Here is a 16,988-nt window from a genome sequence, read left to right as displayed (position 1 = left end):
ACACCAATTCTACCCTTCCCTGACATATCCCAATGGCATTGCCTACACACAGAATGATAGATGGAATCAATTTAGCACATTATAAAATTTTCACCAACTTCTGATTTGCCTCACTCAATTTATTTGTGCTCTGCATTTATCTTTAAATAGAGCATCATCCATGATTTTAACTAACAATCCTATATCAATGCCTATATCAAAAAGTTCAGAAATTGAGACTGTTGCAGAGGGTGTGGAGGAAAAGGAATCCTTATACACCATCACTGAGAGTGCAAACTGGTCCAGCCTCCCTGGGAAGCAATATGGAGGTTTTTCAAAACATTAAGAATAGATCTAACATATGATCCAGCAACTCACTCCTATGTATCTACCCCCAAAATGCAAAAACACTAATTCAAAGGGATCTAGGCACTAATATGAATTTTTTTTAACTTTGAGTAGAAGTGGGGTATAGGCCAGAGATGTGGGGTTTGAGAGGATTCACCAGAAAGAGTGGGGAGCAGAACAGATATATCTACTGAAATACACTGGTGAGGGGAGCAGCAGGTGAGACAGGAGAGGTCTGCTGCGCCATGTGGGTTAGCTCCCTGGTTAGGGGTCGAACTTAGGCTGTAGTGGTGATAACCCTGAGACTTAACCCCTATGCCACAAGGGAGGTCCCTCCCACATTTACTGCAGCATTATTTATGACAGCTAAGTTATGCTACCAATCTACATGCCCAAGGACAGATGAGTAGTTTAAGAAGATATGGAATATAACTCAGCTATTAAAAAAGAAAAGGATAAAACCTTTCCATTTGCAACAACATAGATGGCAGTGGGTGTTATGTTAAACATAATAAGCCAAAAGAGAAAGAGAAATACAGAATGGTATCGCTCATATGTGGAATACAGAGAAACAGAGTCAGACAAGACCAAACCAAAATTCAGTCCCAGAAATCTGACTCTAAAACCATGGCTACTAGAGAAGGAAGCAGAGATTGGCGAGGAAAGGGGAAAAAAGACTCAATTACACGTGCCGTGGTGGTGGGTATAATGTGGTAACATACACCTAAAGAGGTGGCATCAATGATTCCTGATTCACTTACAGTGTTGTAAACCAATGTTCCTAATTTTTTAATTATATATAGGAAAAAAGGAGTAAAATTAATTATGAACATAAAAGGAAAAGTTTGTAAGATTCCATAACAGCTTTCAAATCACAAATATAAATACATGAAATAGCAAACAAAACATCAGCTAGAGTATTAGATGAAAACCTGCATGATGCAATTACAGATTTTTTGGATAGCAAAGAGATTTTTTTAATAAAGGAATAAAAATTGTGTAGATCCAAGTAATATTTACAATGTATTTTTATAATATTTGTCCCATTTTAGTTCTTTAATCATGAAAACATTTTTTAATAATTACAATATAGACATGTTATAAAAATATTTTGAGTGAAATTACTCAAAATATTTTGAGTGATTTAATAGCAAAATATAAGTACATCTTGCTGTTATTATCGGTATGCCATATTATTAAAGTATTTTAAGGTTATTTCTACAGAACACCAATCATCATCCCAATTATACTAACTTACTAAAATTAATAAGAACTCTAAAAACACTCAGGAGGTTCAGGATCTTACAAATGTATGTTTTATCCCTCTCTGTTCAGAAAAACATAGGAAATACATTTTTTTTTTCAAATAAAGTACAAAAATTAAAAAGAAAAGATCAGAAAAGTGAGAAGGTGAGAGCAGAAGAACGCAAGAGAGCATTCATGTTTTCAGAGGACTGAGGAGAAAAGCAGCTGCAATCTTGACAGACTGAAGTAGATAAGGCAAAGCTTTCAAAAAAAAGAGATTAGTTTTATCTATACACTGCTAAATATGACATACTCAAGAAACAAAAACATTGTGTATACTACTTGTATCCAGTATATTTAATATATTATTCCTGTGCTGTTAATAACAAAAGATAAGTTTTACAGCTAAAAAACTTGAAAAGTTTTTTAAATCAATTTTCTATTTTTTCATGACCATGTAAAACAAAAGATTACAATGGAAGGGAAAATGCAGAAAATGTAATGAACAAAATCTCTGATGTTCACAAACTCAGCACTATATTTGCAAGAAATTTTGACTTATCTACCACTTTTACAATCAACAGCCCCTACTTTTATTAGTAAAGGTGTCAAAACTTAATTTTATAAAATATTTTTTGGAAGAAGTGTAATTTTATATGACTAATTTATTCCAATCTTAACATACTCCAAGGAATGCTAAACTGATAAAATTTAGATATTTTATGTTATAGAATTAAGAATTTCTTGTATTTCTATTAGTGATGTAAGCATATATTATTCCATAAATATACATAATTATGATTTAGGAAATACCAAATTTGCCTACAAAAATCACAAGGGTTTGATACCTGAAGCAAGGAGTGAATCAGATCCATTGAGAATTACTAAGAAAAACATAATCTAACATAAATGCCACAGACTAAGAAGATCATTTTCCAAATTGGTTCCAGAAACTGCTCCTAGGTAAATTTCCATGAAAAAACTAATTTAATTCAATTAAACGGTATAGTACGGTTTTCCTCTTCAGAAAAAAATTAAATATTTTCATTTGCTACAGATGTTAAAGTTTTAGAGTGATTGATTTAATATTGAGTAAGATAAAGATTCAAAATTGTTGAATAAGGACTTTTGAATGAAAAAGAACTTACTGAGCAGTTATGCTGCAGGCATCCTGTAGCACTTACCAAGTACACAAAATAAAACTTACACAATTAGTAGTTTCAAAGATTTCACATTCTGTACTACCATGTAATGTTGTTTCCTCCTCAAAATTACAGAATAAGATAGAAGAGATAGTGTCCTCTATATTAGCATATTATTAGGATTCTACCTCTAATATGCAATGCAGGGAAAGGATTTATCACTTAAAAATTAAATAATGATTAAATTTTAGAATAATTCAGGTTTTCCTGAATAGCATTTCCTGGTTAATCTCAAGATCATTTAAGTTCACTCAGAGCCACTCAGCATGGGTAAGTAGCGCCTGCGAGCAGCCTAGTCAAGGATGCTTCTTTGTCCATCAGGCTGCTGGCAAGAACACTGGTATGACTCACAGAAAAGAAGCAACCCAAGGTCACCTACCCCAGGTCTTTTAAACAGAACTGCCCACTGCTTACCAGGTGGTTCCAATTTCGGAGAATACTTAAAGTGAGAGAGAAACGCATTCTAGATACTTCATTTTATTTCCATATTGTCTCTGGCCACAGAATTTGTCAGTGAGTAAGGAAGCTCTTTTGAAGTGTAGATTGCCAATCATCTGAAGGCCAGCAATCACTCATTCTAATATTAGAATGAGAATATTAGACTTAAAAAGTCAAGTGAAAAAGGAAGGGGGCACAAATGTTGTATTGGACTCCCAATTTTTTAAAGAAAAAATGGCCCAAAATGATGATAATGGCTATTTCTGTAAAGTAGGAAAGTGAGTGATTTTTATTTAATTTGCTCTAGTTCTCCACATTTCCTGTTTATACCAAGGAATAGAACTTTTATTATTTAAAAAAAATAGCTGCTAGAAAATACACACTATAAAGCCTGGCCTCAGTGAGCCCCCAGAAGTCTGGAGAATATTCACATATGTACAGGCAGAAAGTCTTTCTCTTAGTATTGAAGAAAATCATTCACTTTACCTTTAAAAAAAGGGGGGAGGGACAAACAAAACAGGAAATGGGTTCCTATGTTCTCATAGGTGCAACAGGGGAACAGTCCTGACAGTAAATGGTCCCCTTCTTTCAAAAGACAGAGGACTGGAGAAATGTTTTTTGATTATTTGAATCAACTTTTCCCAAAGTATGTTCTGAAGAACATTAGTCCAATGTTATGTGTGGGAAAAATACAAGTCCTACAGTCAAAAACCTTTAGGTAAACTATCATAATACACATTATAATGTGCATAATGAAAGGCTCAGAGAAGATGGCAGTTTTAAAATATCAGCAGTTTCCAGATTCTGTGCTTCTGTGCTGTTTACTACATGCCTGACATTGTTCCCAACACTTTACATATATTCACTATTCAAACACTCCTTTGAAGTAATCACTGTTAACACCACTCCCATTTTACAGCTAATGAATCTAATACATACCAGGTTCAGTATCTTGCCCAAAGTCACAGAATTAATTTGTGAGAGCAAGGATCCTAAGTTAGGGAGTCAAACTCCAGTCTTCACAGTCAACCAGGAGATGATGCTGCCATCTATGGATCTTTCCTAGCCTACCTTTCTGATACCCTGCAAAACTACCCTTCCTGGAACACACTGAAAGTACATGCAGCACCTCCCTGGTCCTGGAGCAAGGGGTTAAGATACAACTTATGAAGCTGTGCACAGCCACTGCAGCACAGGTTCAATCCCCAGCCAGGGAGCTACCCACATGGCACAACAGACCTCTCCTGATTCGCCCACTGCTCCCCTCAGCAGTGTATTTCCATTGATCTGCCTGTTCTGTTCCCCACTCTGTCTCTGTTGAATCCTCTCACCCCCCACACCTCTGGCCTGTACGCCAGCTCATGTATGCATAAATAAATAAATCTTTAAAAAAAAAGTACATGCAATCTAGTAAAACACAGGTATATGTTAACTGCTCATTACAATCAGTCAAATAGCTCATAGTATTTCAAACTCCATTCTATCACTTAATAACTGATGAGACAGAAATAACTAGCAAAGAACCACCAAGAAATAAGGGATAAACTCTAGGAAACAGACTCAGCAATGAAAATCAGTTACAACAGACATTTCAGAAATACAGAGGCTAATAAGAGACTACTGAGACCATTTTTATGTCAATAAACCGGATAACCTAGAAGAAATGCACATACTTTTGAAGCATAGAACATTCCAAGACTGAATAAGGAAAAAACAGAATACCTGAACAGACCAAACACAAGCGAGGAAACTGAAACAATAACCAAAAGTTGCTGAAAAATCAAAAGCCTTTGACCATATGGTTTCACTAATGAGTACTACCAAGCCTTCAAAGAATACCTATTCTTTTTAAATTCTTTGAAAAAACTGAAGAGGGAATGCTTCCAAACATTTTATGAAGTCAAAATTACTAATAACAGAAGCAGATAAAGAAATCTCGCAAACACACACACACACACACACACACACACACACGATAATATTTGTGACAAACATAAATATAAAATACCTCAACAAAATTTCAGTAAACTAAATTTAACAATATATTAAAAGGGTTATACATCATGACCCAGTGGGATTTATTCAGGGATGCAAGATCTTTCAACATAGGCAAATCAATAAATAAGATTCACCATATCATAGAAAAAAAAATATCATAGGAACCTATCAGTAGGTGTAAAGAAAGCATTTGACAAAATTAAAATCCATTTATGATAAAAACTCTCCATAAAATGGGGACAGAAGGCACATATCTCAACATAGTAAAGGCTATAAATAACAAATAGTTAACATCATATTGGTGAAAAACTGAAGGTTTTGAATCCAAGTTAAGTACAAGAGTATTTTTACTACTATTATTCAATATAGTAATGGAAATCCTAGCTAAAGTAATTAAGCAAGAGAGAGCTGTCAGAGGAATGCAAACTGAGAAAGAAGTAAAACTACCACTACTTGAAGACAACATGATAATAAACACAGAAAGCCCTAATGATGCCAATAAAAAATTACCTGGGGCCTCCCCGGTGGTGCAAGGGGTTAAGTCAAGACCTCTTCTGTCTCGCCTGCTGCTCCCCTCAGCAGTGTATTTCAGTCAATCCATTCTGCTGCCTACTCTGTCTCTGGTGAATCCTCTCACCCCCTGCACCTCTGGCCTGTACCACAGGTCTTGTATGCATAAATAAATAAATCTTTAAAAAATTATCTGAAACAATAAATAAGTACAATTAAATGGCAGGCTTCAAACTCAGTATACAAAACTCTAGCATTATTATATGTAAACAAGAAATTACAAGATAAATCAATAAAACAATTTACGATCTCATTAAATATCCAGGGATAAGCCAAGGATCTGAAAGACCTGTACAATGAAAACTATAATAAAGTATTATAAGAAATTAGACACAAGGAAATGGAAAAATATTCCTTGCTTGTGCAATGGAAGAATTATTAAAATAGCCATCATACCAAAGCAATACACAGATTCATACAATCTCTATCAAAGCTTCAATGTCACTTTTCAATGAAATTGAGCAAATATTAATGAAATTTATACGGGCCCCCAAATACCCCAAAAGTCTGATCAATCTTGGCAAAAAAGAAGTATCACATTCCCAGATTTCAAACCATACTACAAAGCTAAAGTAATCAAAACAGTATTGTAGTAGAATAAAAATAGAAACCCAGGTCAATGGAATAGAGTTGCAAGCCCAGAAAGCAACCCACTCTTCTATGAACAGTTAATTTACAATGAAGGACCCAAAAGAAAAGGAAAGTCTCTTCAACAAATGTTCTTGGGAAAACTGAACAGTCAGATGCAAAAGAATGAAACCAGACCACTCTCTAACACCATATACAAAAATTAACTCAAAATGGATTGAAGGACATGGATGTAAGACCTGAAACCATAAAATACACAGAATAAAACATAAGCAAAATACTCTGAAATCTTGGCTTCAGGATATCTTTGAGGATTTAACTACAATGGCAAAGGCAAACAAAAACAAAAGTAAATAAATGGAACTTACATCAAATTAAAAAGTTTCTGCACAGTGAAATAAACTAACATTAAAATAAGAAGGCACCCTAAAAAACAGCAGAAGATTTTTGTACATCATGCATCTGACAAGGGACTAATATGGAAGATCTAGAAAAAACTCATACAGACTAACAAAACGGTAAAAATAAACAAATAAATAAATAAATAGGCGGATCTACATAGACACCCTCCAAAAAGAAAGTACAGATGGTCAACAGGCACATGAAAAACTGCTCATTATTACTGATCACCAGGGAAATGAAAGCCAAAACCAAAAGATACCAATGCACACCTGTGAAAATTGCCCATATCAAAAAGACCAGCAATAACAAGGGCTGGAGAGGGTGTGAGAAAAAAGGAACCCTCAGATACTGTTTGTGGGAATGCAGACTATACAGCCATTACGAAAAACAGTATGAAGATATCTCAAAACATTAAAAATAGACCTAGCATATGAGTCAACAATTACTCCTACATATCTACCAAAAAATGCAAAGAAAAAATAAACATTAATTCAAAGGGATATATGCACTCCGATGTTCACTGAAACAGTTACAAAAACAACTAAGTGCAAGGACAGATGACTGAATTAAGATATGTTTTATATACATAATGGAATATTAGTCAGCTATCAAAAAAGTTGAAACTGTAACATTTGTGACAACATAGATGGAATGTGATTGGATTATTTTAAGCAAAATATGTCAAAAGGTACAAGATAAATACAGGGTGAATTAACTCATATGTGGAACATAAAAACAAATTTAAAAAGGAACAGAACAAATGAAACCAAACCCAACCCTAGAAATCTGACTGCAGAACTAAGACCACCAATGGGTGAGTGTGGGAGTGAGGAGCAAAGGAAGTGAGGGGCCCCAAAGGACTAAGGTGGTGGATTATGGGTGCTTTATGGTGAGTATGGTGTACAACATAAATCTGAAGAAGTTAAAACATACCTAAAACATATACCTAAAACATATGGTGTTGTAAACCAATGTTACCACAATTAAAAAAACATGTACAATTAAAAATTAGTAAAATAGGGCCTCCCTGGTGGCACAAGGGGTTGAGACTCAATCTATGAAGCTATCCACAGCCACTGCAGCACCAGTTTGATCCCCGGCCAGGGAGCTACCCACATGGCACAGCAGACCTCTCCTGACTCTCCTGCTGCTCCCTTCAGCAGTGTATTGCTATCTGCCTGTTCTGTTCCCCACTCTGCCTCTAGTGAATCCTCTCACCCCCACACACATACCTCTGGCTTGTACCCCAGTTCTTGTATACATAAACAAATCTTTAAAAAAAATAGTAAAATAAATTTAAAAGCTTTTAAATTAAAACAAATAACTAGCAATGCTGTTAGGCATACAAATTTCTAGCATGTAATTAAGAACAAGTTAAATTTGGTTAAATTGTTTTTCTTTTCTCTGGTTATTTAATTTTATCAGACGTCACAATTCAAGGGAGTTTTGCTAAATAGCTGCATAACTTAGGCCATTTCTATAATCTCAAGTTCTAAGAATCTTTAATTTCGAGAGGTTATATGTGTGGTAGGATTATGGTCCCCTTATTTTCTTCTTCATGCCTATTCAACCTTTTTAAAAATCCCAGTAACTATAACTGGCATGGAGACAGAGAACCTTGTAATCATTAACTATCAAAGTGTACACTGAATATTACCTTTCAAAATGACCAGATTGATGTAGAATTGACATTGTCAATGTGTAGTTGGATGAAAAATGCAGGTAACAGAAAAATACAGGAGTTTTCATTTTTTAATACATAAAAACTCACAAGAATATTGCTGAAAGGTGTGTGTATTCACACATACATATATATGTATTTCTGTAAGGAATGCAAATGCTATTGCTATAGGTTTGCCTGCAATTTCTAAATCTCCTATCAAGACTTTATTATTTGTGTCATTGAGAAAACCTTTCAAAATTCACATATGAAGACCTGCATAACAGACACATGTCAAGAACCAGTTATACCTTCCAGATTCTTGTGATCTAAAGCAAATGATTGTCCTTTTTGTCACTCTCTCACTGCACCTTGTCCTAGTTCCTTCATAGTCCTATTCGCAAACCTAACTTGTAAATATTTTTTTTAAAGATTTATTTATTTATACAAGCACTGGATACAGTCAGAAGTACAAGAGGGTGAGAGAATTCACCAGAGCCAGAGCGGGGAGCAGAATAGGCAGACTGACGAAGTACACTGCTGAGGGGAGCAGCGGTAGCAGCAGGAGAGGTCTGCGGGCCATGTGGGACCGTCGCTGGCGGCCGGGGATGGAACCAACACTGCAGAGGCTGTGGGCAGCTTTGCAGCCCAGCACTCAACCTCTGCACCACCCGGGAGGCCCCTAATTTGTAAATATTATGTTTCATTTTTCATCCTGCCCATGCCCCAATCTTGATCCAAAAAAAGGGCAAACATTTACCTTTTTATATACACAATTGCTAATACAGTGCCTGGTCTGAAACAGTGATTGTATAAATATTCACTGCATCAATGAATGAATAAAAGAATAAATGAAACAAACAATGTATAGAAGGTGTACAGACTATCAAGTAAAAGTTTAAACTGGTTGACAGAAAGGTATTTATATAATAACCTATGCTTCTCATGTTATTGTTCATGGGTAGAAGCATATAATTTGGTAGAAATCAGATGTCCAATAGAGGTAAGACAGACCAGTTTCTTATTAACCCAAGGAGGCTACAAAAAGAGATTTTCAGAAATGAACCAACACAAAATAGGAACTTAACTGTTTTTTGATAAGTTGAAAATATTTATTTATAGATAATTTAATAAGGTATATATAGGAGTACAAAAGGAACCAAAGGTAGTGCAGTAAAACAGAGTGGTGAAAGCAGAGAAGCTATTTCAGAGGTTACTAGACTCTGAAAGGGCAGTTATAGGGAAGGTTACTTTAGGAGGAGCAGTGACTTTCAGGACAGGAACACAGGCAAAGAAAAAGCCTCCCTCTAATCTCCTACTGGAGCTCTCCAATGACCTGAGCCATCTGGAAATCAAAGCAGTTCTTTCAGATTTCATCCCAGTAGAGATCATAAGGTAGGAAGGCTGATAGTGGACACGGAGAGACAAAAAGAAGCTATCTGACATTGAAATCAATGGGAATAATGTATGAAGTTTCAGCAGAATGGATTTTAAAAAGAAGAGAGGTTTTCAGATACAGAAGGTATTTCTCATTAACTGAGAAGAATTCAAAGAAACTGTGAAAGAGAATTACTAGATATACAGAAACAAGGTGATGCTGAATTTACAACCTGATTTGAGCATTACTACACTACATTCTGCAATCAGGGGAAGGGCTGAGGGATGATCCCCCACTGTGTGGACTATTATGGCTAAATATTTATTAGATAACAGTTTTTTTTTTTTTTTTCACAAAAAGAACTAATGATAATTCAGTATCTTTTACAGATCATTGTAAAGCGTAGTAGATAAAGCCCACTTATTTCCAACAAGAAGTTAATTTAGACAAGGGAAGCATCATTACAGGTATCTTTGGAATCACTTTAGATGAATAAATCAACAAATCAACTAGTGACAGATGTGTCCATACTTGTTTAAACTCCATATACATCTAACTGTTAAAAAAAAATGACTAAAGTATTAATCTCAAGACAGCCAGGCAAGAAATGTTATAAAGAGATATGCTATATTATCTCTTTAACCAGTAAGTAAATATAGCCTTCAGAAAAAATCCTTTCCAAACTCATTACTTAGTATCTTCTAAAGCAGAAGACATATAAAGTCACAAACTTGTTAAAAGACAGAAAATAAATAAAGTCAACTGAATCAAAACTGAAACTATCAGTCTCTAATACACTGCATCCAACAACATTCCACAAATATTTACTGAATGCCGACTATATACTAGCACTTTGTAAGGGGTTGGGATACAGCAATGGATGAGATCCAGATCTAACAACACAGACTGTACAGTGAAGTCTTCCAGGAAGCATGCGAAGTTTCAAAACTGAGGGGTAGAGAAAAATGACACCAAACATGATTAGAAGAATTCTGATGTACTTGCTTCCTTTCCTATGTAACCAAAACTAAACTTCATAAGAAATGAAGTGAAAGATGTTAGGGGGAAAAGCCAAGCACTCTAGTGTCCAAAGATTATTCCAAGCCCTAAACAACCTTACCACAAACACTTTCCAGGAAATACTGCAGCCTCTGAACCAAGAAGCTTGAAGCCCATGAAATATCTGAAAGTAGGTACAGATGTGACTTCTGAGAACAGTGCGAAGGTGCTGAGATCTACGATTTAAAAGTAAACGCAACTGTTGAACTAGTGAATTAGTGCAATGAGAATTAAGGTTAAAAAAAAAAAACATAAAGTGAAAATAGAAGTTATTCAAATCAGTGACTCTTATTCAGTAATAGGAACATTGTCTGAGAAGCTCTCCAGGTTATACCTTGGGCCAAACCACCAAATTCTCATCTAGATCCTTCTCATAGCTTTCCCACATCTTACTTTGGACATTCTTGCAAAGAGACATGATAAATCATACTGTTCCCTTCTCTGCTTAAAATCCTGCAGGGTTGTTAAATAAAAATGTACTTTGAATAAAATGCATACTTCATAAGCTGGGCCTGGCTATCTCTCTGACCTCATTCCTACTATTTCCCCCACATGCCTGAGCCCAACCACACTGGCCAGTGTGTGCCCAGTTTGCTCTTACTTTTGAGATAGTCTTGGTGTTCCCTCTGCCAGAAAGTTCTCCCAGACTGATTTATTTTTTTTTTAAAGAGACCTTCTTAGATAGGTAGGTACCTGTTAGGTAGCCCTAGTCACTCATGATCATATCACTGCGTGCATTTCCTAAGGGCAATTTTCACCATTACAAATAGTCTTACTCATGTGCTTGTTTATAGTTTGTTGTATTTTACTTTACAGACTGCAAGTTCAAAGATAAGATCCTTCTTTCTGTCTCTATGGTTGCAATGTCCCCTAAATATATAATAATGCCAACCAGAGAGTAGGCACTCTAATCACTAAGCAAAATTGAATGTAATTAGGATAACTGGCATATAAGTAATCTAAAAATCATGAAAACAGATTATTGTCTTATGTAATTTATTCACTATCCTTTTTTATCTCAATAGTATAGATGAGCCAAAAAGAAATACTCAGAAGTAACATAAAATGTCCCTCTTGTCCCACCGAGTAACATAAAATTCCTACTCCTAAATATTCATTTCTCTCTAAACTCTGCCCCTAAAGTCTTATTTTACCTTGATTTTTTTTTTTTAACAGAGATGTGTGAAGATTAATTTTATGAATTTGGAACCACATTGCACTCAGTCTAGGTGGTACTTTTATTTTTTTTTTCTTTTTTGAAATATTTTACCTTGATTTTAATTATTTCAATGGGAATGACTTTTAAATCTGTATTTCCAGTCCTGGTCCCACCCTCCAGAGTCTTGGCCTGTCTTTATATATTGCAACAGTTCTTCAATTTCAACCAGTAAGTCAAATTTGGCATATGGAAACCTGGAATTAGTACTTCTCAGACAAAATGAGTTTCTCCTTCTATCCTTAACAATTTTATCAACCATTCTTCAGATCCTCAGATTTAAAAGCTAGAAATTACCTTATGAAATTTAAGAACTAGGATTGAAAAACATTAAGTGAAATGGCCTTCAAGGTTTTTAAAAATTATATTAGCCTTTTTTCAAACAAATGCTCACAGGGAAGACTGATATATGTAAAACAGATGAATTTGCAGTTGTTCTGGGAGTTAAACTGGTGGTCTCTGAAGAAAACTTCAAAGGGCCACTAATCTGGCCCAAACTTCCTTTCTTTTCCCCCCACACTCCTTCAACACAAACACAGAGAAAGTGATAGAGGAGAAAATGATAGAGGAGAGCTGAAATCTTTTTTTGCAGTTAGAAATAATTAGTCTATCCAAGATGACACAGCACCCACAATAATATGTAGCATAGAAAATCACTTCAGAGTCAATGTTCTAAAAGACAGTATTTCCTCCAAGCATATGCATAACAAATGATTAGCACTTATTGGAAAATGATACATTTCATGCCTGGTTTTCATTGGCAGGCAATTAATATTGAGTCCAGATAAAATTGTTAGCATCTAATACTCAGATTTAGGCACACCTAGTGAAAGCAGACAAGCTTGAGTTCAGTAAAAATAACCATGGCACAGTAAAAATAGCACAGTCTCAGTTTTATATCTAATGTGGGTTCACTTTCTATTTCTGAGCAGGTTTTCAAACTCTGTTGGCCTCATTCACTCATCTCCTGTAGTAAATGTATGAGATGAGATGCTTGATCTACGATCTGCTATTATGCCATGCTAAACAGTCTGCCCCGAGCTACTACTGCATCTACAGAGAATTAGTATCACTGGTTAGAAACAAATTGGAGAATAAATCATTTTAAGGATCTTTTGAGTATCTATTATCTGTCAGGTACTATGCTGAACATCTGAAATCCAGAAAAAGAACACTATCTCACCTCAGTGAGAAAGCAATCCAATAAGGAAGAGCCAAACAAGTGATCACACAGCAGGAAGGTGAATGCTAAGAGAAGTATGCAGAGAAAGTTGACCCAAGCAGAGATGAGGGGGGCTTATGAAAATCAGGAAAGGCTTTGCTAGGCTGCAGTGTGACTGTACCTGTGGAGGATAAATATGATTTGTGTGCTGAAAAGAGTGGACGGAGTATATATATGTACCAAAAGATTGCACATTCAAATGGTCCTGTACCCTTATACAAAGAACATCAGCATTTACTCTAAGAAAAATAATTTATCAGGCCCCACACAGTTTCCAGAGTTTATGAGAAAAAAATTAAATCAATTTCCTTTTAATAAACATTATTTAATGACCAGAATATTTTTAGGGATGTATATGAACATGCCATGAGTACAACCTGCACTCATGGACAATAACCCAACAGGGAATTTCAAACACCCTGCCCAGGCTACATGCTGCACAGCACCTGGCAGACAAGGTGGCAGAGCCCCTATAAATAGTGATGATTCACCAACATGACATAAATCAAGACTCTAACTCACCAAAAACTAACATTTTGATTTAAAATCACAAATCAGTGCCATTAAAATTCATCACCAGACCCTAACACATGAGTAATGAGATCATATCAAGTTATATCTTGTGACCAAAAGGAAAAGGTGTTTTTTGAAATGGTAATTCAGATTGGACAAATAACACACTGTATCAAGTTTTGTAGCCCTGGGCCACATTTTGCTAAAAACAAAGGTACATTATGCAAGGGGAAAGAAAACAGTGAAAATCAGAGTAATTAATTTCCCAGCTATGTTTCCCATAAAAAGCCATCACTACCACGATTTGCTTACAGCACACCACCTTTTTTTTTTGCATTGCACAATGATGGAAGTGTGTAATAACTTGCATATTTCACTAAGATGTAATATCCTTCAAAACATCCTTATAGTGAAATTTTTCCAAAGAAACTATTGATCTATGGAAGGTCTCAGGTCTTAAAATTACTGACAAATCTTTTCCTATTTTCTTTACAGTTACAAATAATTCTTCTTGATTACTACTGGAGTGTAAAAAGGTCTAAAAATACAAAGACCGAATATTTTCTTAAAGACAAATGTTTCAATTGACACAGGACATTTCCCATAATTTCTTCAAAACAATAATTAGAAGAGTTGTCACTAAGACCCTAAAAATCTATGAAAGAAAACAGGTATTAGTTTGGCAGTTTGGGAGAGGCAGAAATTTCCATAGTGTTTTTACAAATGATTTTCAAATGCTTTTTAGCTGACTCCTCTCATTACTAGTGGAACCTTTTTGTGTTTCCTTGCAGACTTCGGGAATCTTTTCTCATGTGGTTCTGCTTCCCTGCTGACATATTGGTACATTGTCTTTCTATGTTGGAGGCAACAGTTCTCTCCCTGTGTTGTTTTTTTTTTTTTTTTTTTTGCTTTGTTTTGTTTTTTTCCCACTGCCACCTTTGTGGCTACTCAGTGACTTAACTCACCTTGGTGGAAAGGTGACTAAGAAAAGAGCAATTCCTAATCACTCCAGGAAAACACACTGTTCCCTTTCTATGGAGAAATATGAGCGACCCAGAGTCCAGGTGGACCAAGACGCCACAGAGGGCAACCTCCTGAGGGATCTTGTCTAACGTCCGAAATCCTAAGGCCGCCTGGACCCACAGAAACACAGACCAGGAGACGGACGCAAAGAGCAAGAGAGACTGGAAGAGGAGGAGCAGAAAGTTCGCCCTGAAAGAGAGACAGAGAGTGGGGGGCACACAGGGAAAGACGGGGTGAGGGGGAAGAGAAGGCAGCGAGCGCGATGCACAGAGCGGGTGGGGAGAGGGAGGAAAGAGAATCAGAGAGCGGACGGAATCAGGACGGGAAAGTGAGAGACACCCCAACATCCCAGCAGCGCGCGTCAGAGGGAGCGAGACGGGGGAAAGCTGCAGAGACCGAGCCAGGTCCCCGGCGCCGGGACAGCCGCCGCGTCGAGGCCGGGCTTCAGGTGGGCGGAGGCAGGTGTCCGGGCACCGCGCGCGGCCCGCGGGTCCGGGCTCCGCGGCTCCCAGGCCCACAGGACTCCCGCCCATTTCCCGGATTCCGAGGCTGCCCGGGGTTCGCCTCCCGCCGCATCTTGGGCGCGCAGCTCCCGCCTCGGCGAGTCCCTCCTCGCCCGCTCCGGAGCACGTGTCCCGCGCGCCGCCGCCGCCCCCCAGTCCCGGCTGGCGCGGGCGCCGGCCTCGGGGTCCCGGCAAAGCCGCCCGCGCACAAAGCCCAGGCGGCCGCCGCCGGAGCCCTCCCCGCGCCGCCGCGCCCGGTCCCGCCCGAGCCGGCGCCGAGCCCCGCGCCGCCCGCAGCGCCCTCTGCCCGGGCGGCCCCCGCGCGAAGACGGTGCCCCGCCCGCCCGCGCGCCCTCGCGCCCTCGCGCCCTCGCGCCCTCGCGCCTTACCGGCCCGGCGCTCCCGGCCCGGCTGCCCCGCCGTCCCAAGTGTCCCGGCGCCCGCTCGGGCCCTGCGCCGCCTCCGCTGCGCCTCCGCGCCCGGCCCGCCGCGCCCTCAACTTCTGGCCGCCACGGCCGCCGCGCCGCCGCCGCTGCGGGACTTTTTTTTCCTCTTGCTCTGGGCTCCCCGCGCCTCGGCTGCCTCGGGTTTTGGTTTTTTGTTTTTTTTTCTTCTTCTTCACTTGCCCTCTCCAGCTCCCACTAGTGATGGGAGCTGAGCGCCAAGTCCTAGCGGGGGGATTCCACTTCTGGGCGCGTGTGGAGCCGCCCAGCGCCCGCCGAGGGCGCAGCGCAGGGACGACGCGGGCGGCGCCCTCACCCCCGCGGGGCCCGCGCCCGGAGCTCGGCGGCTCCCCCGCCCAGCGGCTTTAACTTCTCAACCCGTGGCCCCGTGTTAGGAAGGGTTTAAAAAATAATAATAACACAACCTAGGTAGAGGTGGAAAGAGCTCCCAAAGATGCCCTAGTGCGGCGGGTTGAAACTTTTCAGGGCCATTGACAGTTTTGAGAGGCTGGTAAAGGTTAACAGACCTTGTTTTAAAAAAAAAAAAAAAAAATGCACAGACACATCAAATTACGCCTGCAGTTCTGGATGGGGACGTTTAAGAAGCCTGATCTTAGAGTTGGGCCTCCTCGGGAAATGAAATCATTCCTTTCTACAAATATCTTGAAATTTAAAAAAAGCAAAGAAAAACCCTTCCATTTGTATTTGATGCGGTTTTATAATTAGTAATGTTGATTTTGGAAAAGCATTATAGTATCTTACTTCGTGATATCCTTGGTAAGTCTTTAAATATTTTCTGAGGCGGTAAATACAAGTGAAGTTAATCCACAGTCTTTCAGGAGGCTTGGGAAGAATAGTTAACTTCTTTCAAACGGCACTATTTTGTCGATTCTACTTTCCAGTGAGATATATCTTAATAACTTCCAAGTATTTTTTGCTCCCCGATGCCTTTCAGCTGGCTCCAGAACTAACTTCCTTCTTTTGTAAATGGTTTCTACCTCCCAATTGTTTTGATAAACCCTCTCTGGTCACCATCAAGTGTGTGATTTAACTAATTTCTTAGTACAATTTCACTCCTGACATACTTTTTCCCAGTTTTCATTTCTATGTCTTTTATCCAATTCTTGGCTTCTTTCAGCTCCTCCTTTTTCTTAAATTATCCCCATTAAATCTTATATGTTAAACATTAAATATAATCACT

The 16,988-nt window shown here is 38.3% G+C and overlaps 1 protein-coding gene across 7 annotated transcripts in view; it reads right to left on the bottom strand.

Moving 5' to 3' along the window:
- Positions 1 to 15,775, bottom strand: part of BMPR1B (bone morphogenetic protein receptor type 1B) — a 461,568-nt gene extending 445,793 nt beyond the window's left edge. For 2 of the 7 annotated variants that reach the window (XM_054687904.1, XM_037530641.2), the window contains exon 1: positions 15,734 to 15,775. The gene's annotated coding sequence lies outside the window, so the exon portion shown is untranslated. Of the gene's footprint in view, positions 1 to 5,720; positions 5,996 to 10,928; positions 15,197 to 15,733 lie in introns of those variants that run through there. The other 5 variants (XM_054687894.1, XM_054687901.1, XM_054687897.1 and 2 more) reach the window with 4 other exon arrangements.
- Between the last annotated feature and the right edge of the window lie 1,213 nt (positions 15,776 to 16,988).

Source organism: Talpa occidentalis, unplaced genomic scaffold (assembly GCF_014898055.3).
Source record: "Talpa occidentalis isolate TD23 unplaced genomic scaffold, MPIMG_talOcc4v2.1 talOcc4.6, whole genome shotgun sequence".
NCBI classification, from domain to species: Eukaryota; Metazoa; Chordata; class Mammalia; order Eulipotyphla; family Talpidae; genus Talpa; species Talpa occidentalis.
Note: the sequence above shows the minus strand (reverse complement) of the source record. Positions and strands in the feature narration are given on the sequence as shown.